The following is a 12,400-nucleotide window of genomic DNA, read 5'->3' as shown; positions in this document are numbered from 1 at the left end:
CTTTACTGCTTTGCCCTAACTCCATTTAAAATCAAATGAAGCGCAGAACACATACGTGGATTCAAGGTAATTTTTCTGCTTTCCACATTTAAGGGTTTTGTTTTGTTTTGAGGGGTTTTTCTTTGTTTTTTAATGCTTGCTATTTTTCTAAGATTTTAAAATGCGAAAAGAAGACTAATATTACAAAGAATCTCACGATAGATCTTTTTATACCTAATTTCTGTTCTTTCAAACAGATTGTTTTCATAGAGCAGGGCATTGACCATCCACATCTGCAAGACCATGCTTGGCATTTTTGTTTTCTCTACAGTATTTAGGGTTGCCAAATGGTTTAACCAAAATTACCGAACACCCTCCCTCCCCCCCCAAAAAAAAACACTGTTGAGAAAAAAAAGAGGGGGAGGCCAAAGTTGTTGAGCAAAAAAAAGGGGGGGGGGACCCCGACAGTTATTAAGGAAAAAATATATACAAAAAACCCAGCATGACCCCTTTAAGGCTTTTGGGGTTTTTTTTGCCGATGACCTCATCTTGTTTTCTTACTCTATGTGGGGGAAAGAGCTCCGCTGTGAAACCAGGTAAGTGGGGAGAAAGACGGTTCGGGGGGGGCTGAGGAGCTGTCTGGGAGGGGCCCAGAGGCTGGGTTGGGGGGTGCGGGCCGGGGGCTGGGCCTAGTTGCTGAATGTTGTAAGGTTGTTGAGTATGAAAGCATTGCCAGGTGTCTGGTATTTTCGCCTCCTGGCAGGGAAAACATATCAGAAAATATTGGACACTTTAGGTGGCTGGTATTTTCTGATTTATTTTTTACTGGACAGGAGGTGAAAATCCTGGGCTGTCTGGGTCAATACCAGACACCTGGCAACCCTATTCTATATGATTTTAAAACATTTCAAAAATATTTTGTGCCAAGAGAGAATGAGAGACACTCCTGATGAAAATCCCCTTCACTGTTCTGCAAGGGAATTCCAACCTGAAGTCCCTCCCCCAAAAAAACCAGACAATCCCTCCAATTTTCTGTAGCTACATGTGTGACATTTCTTGCTAATGAGAAAATGTCACTGTGCCTCACCCTCCAAGAACCCATCAGTGCCAGGGAAACATTTAGGCTTCAGAAGCAAGGGATGCACTCAGAAAACCATAGGTATTGGGGGAGTAAATGAAGGCCATGAGTATTGGAAGAAACAGCAGCTCTTGTGAGCAAATTGCTATGGGAGAGTTTAGAGGAGGAGCTGTTGGTGTCTGGAGGAAGGAGAAAAGAATCAGACAAATCCGGGAAGGGCTACATGGTGTCAGGCAGGCACCTTGGACAACAAGAGCAGGCACATGAGGGAAGAGTCCTAGGAACCTGTGTGGGCTGTTTAGGGTAGAAGGGACCTGGGGCAATAAGTGAATTCAGGGAGCAGGAGAATAGAAGGGAGCCTGGGGCAATAAGTGAATTCAGGGAGCAGGAGAATAGAAGAGAGCCTGGGGCAATAGTGGCCAATAGCTTTACTCAGATCACTTCTGCATATCAGCACCAGCACAGGAAACAAAAGCAAAGCAGGGAGTAACCATCTTGAGAGAGAAAAAATACTGGTTTATGTCACTACGTGAGCCTCTTGATTTTATGTATTGTTTTAAAAATATTTTTGTATTTGGCAGTGGACTAAAGACTGTAGGGTTGTTAATTTGGGATGGTGTTTTCTTTGCATCTTTCTCCAAAACATTTTTTTTTGTTTAACTGAAGAGGTGGGGCCAAGTATCTAAATCTAAACCTCTAGATTTCTGAATGACTTTGTGCATCCTGTAAAAAAAACTGACTTTTCTCTCTGCATGAAACACCCACCCACTTCCAGCTATTAATTATATGTTGAAGAGGGAGAAGTAAGCAAGAAAACTTTGGGGACTAAATTCATGCCTAGGGTAAGATCCTTAACTTCAGTGAACATTGGCCCTTTATAACAGGTGTAAGGCAAGAGAGTTGATCATAAACTTTTCAATCAGATTATTTAGTGAAATACAAAGGATGTTGAATTCAATATGCTTCGTATGGTCAGTTTATCTCCCTCCCTTCATTGCTGTGGGGGGAGAACAATTCACAGTGATTCCTGTAAGGCAGATCTACAATACAACCCTACGTTAATATAACTTACGCCATTCAGGGGTGTGAAAACATTCCCCGCCCTCCAAGCGGCACAAGTTTCATGCAGTCTCACCAGTTGGTGGGAGACACTATCCTGTCAACACCGCTTCTGCTGACATGCCAGTGCTCAGTGCCCACGTAGTGCTGCAGGGTAGACATAGCCCTGGTTCCAGGGCTCTGGAGCTCGAGGGGCTTATTGCAACATATTCAAAACCCTTATGTCCCAACTTGAAAGACTCAAACCAGACCTGAAAAGGAGGCAAGCCAAGGCAGCTCTGTAACTTTCAACCCCAGCTTCTGCTCAATTGGAGGCTCCTACCTCCCAAATACGCTGCACAGAGTAGCCCACTAGCAACAGGAGGTTTCCCCCCAAACTCCGCCTCCCAGCAGAAGAGTGTGTGCAGGGCAAGGAGGGGGTCTCAGGCCCCAGAAGTGAATGCACGTGGCACTCACACTGCCTCCTGCTCACCTGGGCTGATTCCATGCCCTCCTTGCTTACCTGCCGCCTGAAGGAGCTGAGCCACAGCAAGGAGGAGCACAGCCACCAGCATCACTGACCACCAACCATCTCTCAGAATTAGCTCTGCCATTCCCTCACAGTGTCGCCCTCCTCCAATCCCAGGCGGGCACGATCCTCAGCAACAATCTAGCCATACCTAAGCAGGGCTGTTATCCCATGCACCAGGCTGACCGACCTCAGACCCTGGTGTTTTTATGCAGGAGATAATATTATTAAGTCAGACATCAGGAATGTTTTTGATGTAAAGTGTCCCTGACATACCAGGTACTTGGTTAGTCTGGTCTCCATTTCTATATACTGGGATAAAAATCACATCACTGCTCCACTGTATATGTCCATGGACCAAATTCACCCTTTTTGCCACAGCTCTGCATTTGGAACTCATGTTGAGTTGCTAGTTGAGTGTGCTGTGTTCCCCTACATTTGATGTTCTCTATGAAGCAGAGCACTACTTGGTACATTGCCTGTGTTGGTTCTCAGAGCATCACAAAACTCCTCCATTCTAACTTTCCCCTAAATGCACGCCAAAAGCTACCCTTTACACAAAACAGACTCAAAATACAGGAGTTCTTTGAAGCCTAGCGTACCCATCTCATAAAAATTCACTTCCATTTCCACTCACCAAGGGATGGATAGTCTCCTTAAAATTCCTTTTTAATAATACATGGACATCTTCTCACAGAGGACTTTTTAAAGGATTCTTCCTTAGTTTCTGTGACAACATAAATAAACTGATTTCTATTCTTTAAATACTCTGGAAATTCCAGTAGCTGCTGTCTGTTCTTTATGCTATGTTCCAGAATCCAACAGAATCCAGCAGTATATAGGTAGCAGTATGTATCACTCACAGTTAGCATACACAGATAATGGGACCTCACTATGCCTGTGTGGTTCCTTCAGATTATGTAAACTATGTATAAAGTGAAAGACAACCTGACATTATCACAGCAGGCTTTGTCTATGCAGATAAACAGCAACATTGGTTCACAGAATCCATGGGGGTGAGGGGAAGGAAGGTGTCCTAATCTGTGGCCCATCTTTACCTTTTATTGAAATATTGGTTTTGATATGGAGGAAGAAAACATACAAGGAAACCCCTGGAATCAGTAGCAAACCATTGGTTCTCTCTTTAACAGAGATTGCCCAACCACATACAGTGCTTCATTTTAATTATTTCTTCTCCTTAAATGCAGCCATTAGAGCTGGTTAAAATTATTCAACCATTTTATTGTATGGAAAAGTATAGTTTTGGCAAAAACAATGTTTGATGATGACAAAGTTTTCAATTTTTCTATGAAAGAATTAAAAAGGAAAATATTTAAATGTCATAATCCAACTCTCAATTTTTTTTCAAACAAATAATTTGGTCTGAACATTATTGAGAAATTAGATTTTTTAACCAGTTTGAGGAGACAAAGACCAAAACTAAATCCACAAATCCAAAATCCTAGAAAATGTAAGATTTACATCTCAAAATCCACCTGCAGGTTAGCCTCTATCTAGACTAGTCTCCCTCTCCTAAATCAGGTACAGGGAAAGCCCAAATTGGGTTTTAAATCATGCCCAGCAGAAAGGGATTCAAGATTCATTGTTCACCCCCATGTAAGCTTCATTTTTTTTCTCTCCCTCCCTCATCATTGCACAAATGAGTCATTCTTATTTAAAATATAAAAGCAGTATCAAAGAAACAAAGACGCTGCGTTCTGGTGTCTTGTATCAAAGCAATCCTGTGGGTGTTTTTATGCAGATACGGTCACAATGCAGTCCTTATAGTCATGGCAAAATGCAGGACAATGTAGCACTTTAAAGACTAACAAGATGGTTTATTAGATGATGAGCTTTCGTGGGCCAGACCCACTTCCTCAGATCAAATAGTGGAAGAAAGTAGTCACAACCATATATACCAAAGGATACAATTAAAAAAAATGAACAAATATGAAAAGGACAAATCACATTGCAGAACAGAAGGGGGATGCGGGGGGGTGGGAAGGGGGAGGAAGGAAGGTAAGTGTCTGTGAATTGCTGATATTAAAGGTAGGGAGAGTGGGATGTTTGTGAGTTAATGGTATTACAGGTGATAATTGGGGAAACTGTCTTGGTAATGGGTGAGAAAGTTCAAAGACTTGTTAAGTCCTTGTTGGTAAGTGTCGAATTTTAACATGAATGACAGTTCAGAGGATTCCCTTTCAAGTGCAGATGTAAAAGGTCTTTGTAGCAGAATGCAGGTGGCTAAGTCATTTAGAGAGTGTCCTTTCTGGTTAAAGTGGCAAGAAACTGTTTTCTCTTTGTGATCTTGTCTGATATCTGTTTTGTGGGCATTAATCCTTTGGCGAAGTGTCTGAGATGTTTGTCCAATGTACATAGCAGACGGACACTTTCGGCACATGATAGCGTAGATTATATTTCTGGATGCGCAGGAATATGTGTTCTTGATCTTATAACTCACTTGGTTAGGTCCAATAATGGTATCAGCAGAATGAATATGTGGACAAAGCTGGCAACGGGGTTTGTTGCAAGGGAAGGTACCAGGGTTGGTATTAGTGTGGTATGTCCTGTGGTGGTTGGTAAGAATCATCTTGAGGTTAGGTGGTTGTCTATAGGAGACTATGGGTCTGTCTCCCAGAGCCTCTTTGAGTATGGTATCCTGTTCCAATATAGGCTGTAGTTTATTGATGATGTGTTGGACAGGTTTAAGTTGGGGGTTGTAGGTGATGACAAGTGGTGTTCTATTGTTGGTTTTCTTGGGTCTGTCTTGAAGTAGATGGTTTCTAGGTATTTGTCTGGCTCTTTCAATTTGCTTTTTTGTTTCTCTGGGTGGGTAGTTGAGATTTATAAATGCTTGGTAGAGATCCTGAAGCTTCTGGTCTCTGTCAGTGGGGTTAGAGCAGATGCGGTTGTATCGAAGGGCTTGGCTATAGACGATGGATCGTGTGGTGTGTTCTGGATGGGAGCTGGATGCATGTAGGTAACTGTATGAGTCGGTGGGTTTTCTGTAGAGAGTGGTGTCTAATTTTCCATTGTTGATTTGTACGGTGGTGTCCAGGAAGTGGATCTCTCGTGTAGAATGGTCCAGGCTGAGGTTGATGGTGGGGTGTAGGTTGTTGAAATCTCTGTGGAATATCTCCAGTGTTTCTTGGCCATGTGTCCAGATCATAAAGATGTCATCGATGTACCGTAGGTAGAGGAGGGGTGAAAGGGGACAGGAGTTGAGGAAACGTTGTTCTAGGTCAGCCATAAAGATGTTAGCATACTGTGGGGCCATGCGTGTACCCATGGCTGTGCCGCTGATCTGGAGGTATAAGTTGTTCTCAAACCGGAAATAATTGTGGGTGAGAACAAAGTTACATAGGTCTGCTATCAGGTTGGCAGTAGTGTCCTCTGGGATAGTGTTTCTAATTGCTTGTAATCCGTCTTCATGTGGGATGTTGGTATATAGAGCTTCTACATCCATGGTGGCAAGGATGGCATTATTGGGGAGGTTATCGATGTTTTGTAGTTTCCTTAGGAAGTCAGTAGTGTCTCGGAGATAGCTGGGGGTATTGGTTACGAAGTCATGCTTATAGTCATGCTATTTGCAGACAACCGCCCGTGTTGCTCCACTAAATTAATTAAGCCCCTCGATTTCCCCAGCTGCTGTGGCTATTTTGTCGGCTGAAACGAGGTGATAGAATTGGTCTTCATGCCACTGGCATTCACGCTGAGCTGAATTGTTTCTGATGCACACTGAATATAACAGAGGCACAAAAGCGAAACAATGTGTTTTCTGGTTTAATTTCTGCAGGAGCCTATACATGCAGCAGCAAGGTTTCCTCCTGACCTTATAGGACCTGTATCACATGGGTAAGCCCAGAGCTCTACCAGGAGGTTCTTAACTTTTTCACTTCCATGCTGTGCAACTATGTCAAAGCCCTGAAAAGCACCATAAATCATCCTTCCTTTTTCTCTGAAGTAAAATGCACCCCACAGAGACATTTGCAGGGGACATGTTTAACTGACTTTCTACATTACGAGCTGTTTCAAGCAATGGAGTAAAAATGACAACTATTTAAAATTAGATTTAAAGTTACCCCACAGGATTTCAATGTCATAAAGAAGATTTATCACTGTTATTTGGGCACTAGCGTGCTACATGTTTTTTAGAAATGCACCCATGGTTTTACCATTTGGAGATGGACTGGTTAGGATTAATAAAAATAGCATCTACAGCTCCAGTAGCAAAGATAAAAACACAAGGGCGCTCAATCCTCATGCTTCAGGCCATTAGCCGACTCCTTAATTCAGCTGTCAAAACATCTTTCACCACCATGCGGGAGGGGGGGGGGGAAAATCACAGGTGCATTATGGGTTTTTTCAACCATCAAGAAAGTCATCATCTATAGACCACTGTCAGAGGCAGGCTAACAGACGAGAAAGACCTTTAGTCTGTTCCTCTAAGGGTGGGTCTACACATCAAAGTTCTTTCGGAATAACGGCCATTATTCCAAAATAACTATATGAGCGTCTACACGGTCATTCCATTATGTTGAAATAATTTCAAAATAACAGATGGCTTATTCTGGCTTTTATAAACCTCATTCTACAAAGAATAATGCCTGTTCCAAAATAGCTATTTCAAAATAAGGCGTGTGTAGACAATCCACTGCTGCTATTTCGAAATAGCCCTTCACCAGGGCCATTCTAAGTTATTTCTCCCCAGTGCCTCCTGAGGCTTTAAATCGAGATAGTATGTCTACATTAGGGAAGACTGCTTCGGACTAATTTTGAGGCTTCCCTGCAGTGTAGATGTGCTATTTCTAAATAAATTATTCCAGAATAGCTTATTCCAAAATAACTGTGCAGTGTAGACGTAGCCTAATTGTTCTCTCACTGTTAGTACAACTCAAAGCTGATGTTAAAAATATTTAATTAGATCCAGGACCTTTATACAATCAGGTAGCTTAACCCACCTGATAGCGAAAAGATGCAGGTTGAAAAAGATAAATGGTACAAGATTAAAAAAATGTAAATGATATCTACTAAGTCACACCTTCTACATGCTCACCACTTGACCTGCAACATCACCTCACAGACCTAAGGGTCTGGAAGCCAAAGAGACACTGTCAATACTGAAGTTTTTTATTGTCCAAACTGAGAATAAAGCAAGAAGTAAACCATGATCATAAACTGTGGCTAGCAAACTAGATTTTAAGGTATCATGATCATGAGAGATGGCCAGCAGCCTGGGTTATAAGGGGTTAACTATACTTAAGCCAGGTAGAGTCAGCCAATAAGAATGTGGGTAGGAATTTCAAACTGGGACAAAGGAATTTTTGGTTTTTCCCTCCTTCATCCCTGGACAGTTTCTCTCCAGCTACTGAGGGGGACAGACATGTCTCCCTCTCCAAGAAAAGACTCTTCACTATCTGTAAATAGGGTAAAGTTTAAATAACTCCATTAGGTTTTATTGTTTGGGAATGGGAATCTGATGTCTATGCATTTAGAAATGGGTTTTTCTCTCTTTCACGACTAAGCTCTTCGCTCATGGTGGGGTTCCCCCCGAGTATACAGGCAGTCCCCGACTTACGCAAATCCGACTTATGTCGGATCCGCACTTACGAACGGGGCTCCCTCACCCCGGAAGTCGGGGCGAGAAAGCCCCGTTCGTAAGCTGCTCCGGTGCCCCTGGTCTGCTGGAGACCGTCTCCAGCAGACCAGGGGCACCGGGCGGGTTCCCGCGCTTCTGAGCCTTTGCCAGAGCAAAGCCTCAGAGGCGCGGGGAACCGCCGCTGCTGCCGCTTCAATCTGGGTGCCTGTGGTCTGCTGGGGACGGTCCCCAGCAGACCACAGGCACCCAGATTGAAGCGGCAGCAGCGGCGGTTCCCCGCGCCTCTGAGGCTTTGCTCTGGCAAAGCCTCAGAGGCGCGGGACCCCCCCGCGGCTGCGGCTTCAGTCCGGGAGCCTGTGGTCTGCTGGGGACCGTCCCCAGCAGACCACAGGCTCCCGGACTGAAGCCGCAGCCGCGGCGGGGTCCCTCGCCTCTGAGGCTTTGCCAGAGCAAAGCCTCAGAGGCGCGGCACCCCGCTGCCGCTGCGGCTCTGCTCCCCGTGTCCCTGGTCTGCTGGGGGGGGGGGGGAGCGCAGCTAGTGTGCTCCCCCCCCAGCAGACCAGGCTTTTGTTTTGGACTCTGGGGCAGAGCAGCTGGGGCACTGCCGATTGGTCCTGCAGCGCCCGCTCTGGGCACTACTGGACCAACCCGGCAGCACCCCAGCTGCTCTGCCCCAGGTCCTGATTCAGCCGCTGCTGGTCAGTTTCAGCAGCGGCTGAATCAGGACACCTGGGGCAGAGCAGATGGGGTGCTGCTGGGTTGCTCCAGTAGTGCTGAGGAGCGGCGCTACTGGAGCAACCCAGCAGCACCCCAGCTGCTCTGCCCCAGGCGTCCCCAAGTCAGCTTCTGCTGAAACTGACCAGCGCTGACTACAGGAAGCCCCAGGCAGAGTTGCTCTGCCCCGGGCTTCCTGGAATCAGCTGCTGATCAGTTTCAGCAGCAGCTGACTTGGGGACGCCTGGGGTTCTTAAGTTGATTCTGTATGTAAGTCAGAACTGGCGGTCAGTTTCAGCAGTGTCTGAATCTGGACGCCAGTTCCGACTTACATACAGATTCAACTTAAGAACAAACCTACAGTCCCTATCTTGTACGTAACCCGGGGACTGCCTGTATTAATTTGTGACTTTTCCATCTAGTCATTATGCTTGCAATAGGAATATTGTGGTGATAATAAAAGTTCTCTCTTTTCTTATTAACCTGGTATTGGTTAATTTTTGTGTCTTGGGCAATCTCATCCCTAAAGTAAAAACCAGGTGATCTCCCCCCTGATTTTTCTTATCATTACTTGGGTGGTGGCAGTGAATTTTATCCCCAAAATCTAGGTTTTTAAGATTCTGGGGGGATGTTTTATACCAAAGCCTGGAAAGAAGTTTTGGGGTACTTTTGCGGGCCCCCACTTCTGCATTTATCATGCCAGAGTGGGGAAAAAGCCTCAACATAAGGTTACTAAATTTTAAGTTTACTTTGACTCACATGAGCATTATGATCTTCTCCTGATACTCTATTATCCGTTCCTGCTCATCTCCTTTCCTGGCTGTCCATTTCCAGTTTTCATTTATTGTCTCTCTCCTCACTCTGTGCTCACTATTGGCCTGACCTGACTATAGCAGCATTTTGTGAAACATGTCCTCCTTACCCCTCGTGGTGTGCCTTTTTATCTGATGGAGGCACTCCATTGGTGTGTAGGGGTGGCACTAAGGCACATCCTCAGAAGCAAAGCAAATAATACAGTCACATTTGCTCATTTTCATTTGGTAAGCATGCAGCACCACCTGAGCACTAAACGTGGTGAGTTTGACTCTGGGACTTTGGGGGAGAGCTGCAAGATGGGACAAAGGGTCTGGGTGGTTTCAGATGGGGATCAGTATAAGGGACACTATTTTGAATACTACCACCATTTTCCATAGATGTGGATGATCAAACCTGAATTTGCACTACTGAGGGTAGCCAAAATTGCAAGGCTGCATCTCCTGCATGTATGTGGCTTCCGACTGCATCTGTATGCTGCTCGCCTTTGTGCTTTGTTTTCTTGCAGAGGTAATAACCGGTTGATAGGACAAATTTTTAGAGCCCTGTACAGATAGAAATGTCTACCCATAGATGTGGATATCTGCGAATAGACATTGGGATCCACAAGGCTCTGCTCCCAGAAGCCACTGTCCCCAGACAGGGCTGTAGGACCCAAGACAGGAGACGCTGCAGCTGGAGACAAGGCAGGGAGCAATACAGCTGTGTTGCTAGGAGGAGCGGAGTACTTATCAGAGCTCCCTTCTCCTGCTTTAGGCACATGTGAGCTGGACAATAGGGTCAAGGAGTGCGGGTCACAGGTTTAAAATAAGAGAGCCAGATGGGGACACCGAGCAGAGAACCCCGGACAGCGCCCACTGCTCCTCAAAGCTGTCGATGGAGCCAGTGGACACCGACCAGAGGAACTCTGCCCGGATTCGTGACATGAGGGAAGAACGGAAATAGGCCCCACAGTCGCAGAGAACCCCCTCATCTAACTTCCTCCTCCTGCTATTATAGATGGCAGCTTTCGCTAAGGCCAGAAGCAGGTTGACGAGGAGGTCTTGCGACTTTGTGGGGCCACGGATTGAGTGTGCGTAAATAAAAAGGTGAGGGGAGAAGTGCAGCCAGAACCTCAATAAGAGGTTCTGGAGGAGCCGGAATAGGGGCTGCAACCTGGTGCATTCGAGGTAGGCGTGCGCCAGGTTCTCCCTCACGCCGCAAAAGGGGCAGGTGTCCGGGATTGGGGTAAACCAGGCCAAGTACACGCCCGTGCTCACGGCCCCATGAAGGAGCCACCAACTGATGTCCCTGACGGGCCGCAGGATTAAGGTGGAATAAACGCTGGCCCATCGGAGTTCCCCGCCCTCTATAGGTCTGAGATAGTCCCGCCACTTTGCATCGAGGCGGGACACGAGGGTGGGGAAATGCAAAGGGTGGAGCACGAGCGTGTAGAGCTGTTCCCTGGGCGCGGTTCGGAAACAGACCGGCTGCAGATTTTGCAGCCGGCTGGGGGTCCAAGAGTGGGGAGACCGGGGGGGCCCGCGGGATAGGGGCCCAATAATAAGGGACGGAGGCTTTGCAGGAAGGGAGGGGCGGGGGTCCCCTCTCGCAGGGCTCTCTGTAGGAGTTCGCGAGTGGGCTGCGACAAAGCCGCCTTCACCTCCTGGAGTAGGCGCAGGGGGGTTCGAGGGGTGGAGAGCCCCATGCGTTGAGCGAGTGCTCGGGGATCCACCCAGTCCCCCCTGTCGTAGTCCAGGAGGTCCCCGACCATGTTGGTTTCTGCCAGGATCAGCCTCCGGCACACCGAGGGAGACTCCACCACCTGCAAGCGCAAGGCTGGATTGTGGAGCAGGGGCTCCGCGAGGAGGTCTGCTCCCTCGGAGGCCACAACGGACCTGGTCGCCAGAAACAGCTTCCAGGTCTGGAGGAGGTCCTGGTAGAATTCCGGCAGTTCTGAGAGGTCTCGCGGAAGGCCCCTCCGGTGGATAAAAAAGAGCTGCCGGTCATATCGGAGCCCTCGGAGGCGGCGGAGGAAGGCGCGCCCTAAAATGCTCCATGCCGGACTACCTGCACTAAAGAGGAGTCTCTGCAGGGCCTGGAGGCGGAAGGTCCAGACCTGGATGCGCACGCAGACCAGGCCCTGGCCCCCCTCCTCCAGAGGGAGAAACAAGACCCCTGCAGAGACCCAGTGCAGTCCCGGCCAAAGGAACCCCAAAGCTGCCCTCTGGAGCTTGGCCGGGACCTCCGGGTGCGGGCGCAGGGTGTTGAGCCGGTGTCAGAGCATGGACAGGACCAGCTGATTTAGCACCAGTGCCCTCCCACGAAGGGAGAGACACCGGAGCAGTCCTGCCCATCTCCGCAGCCGCTCAGACACCCTGGCCTCCAAACCTTGCCAATTTTCCAGCGGAGAGGGATGCGTGGCGGATAAATAGACACCCAGATAGAGCAGCGGACCCGCGCTCCACCTGATGGCCTGAAGCGCGGGTGGGAGGGTGCCGGCCTGCCACCCGTCCCCGACCACCAAGCCAGAGCTCTTGACCCAGTTGACCCGGGCGGAGGAGGCTGCCGAGTAGACGGCTTGGCAAGCCTCCACCCGTGCCAGGTCGCCCGGGTCCTGGACCACGAGGAGCACGTCGTCGGCGTATGCCGACAGGACCAGCCGCAGCTC

The sequence above is a fragment of the Pelodiscus sinensis genome, chromosome 4 (assembly GCF_049634645.1).
Source record: "Pelodiscus sinensis isolate JC-2024 chromosome 4, ASM4963464v1, whole genome shotgun sequence".
In the NCBI taxonomy this organism is placed as follows: Eukaryota; Metazoa; Chordata; order Testudines; family Trionychidae; genus Pelodiscus; species Pelodiscus sinensis.
Note: the sequence above shows the minus strand (reverse complement) of the source record.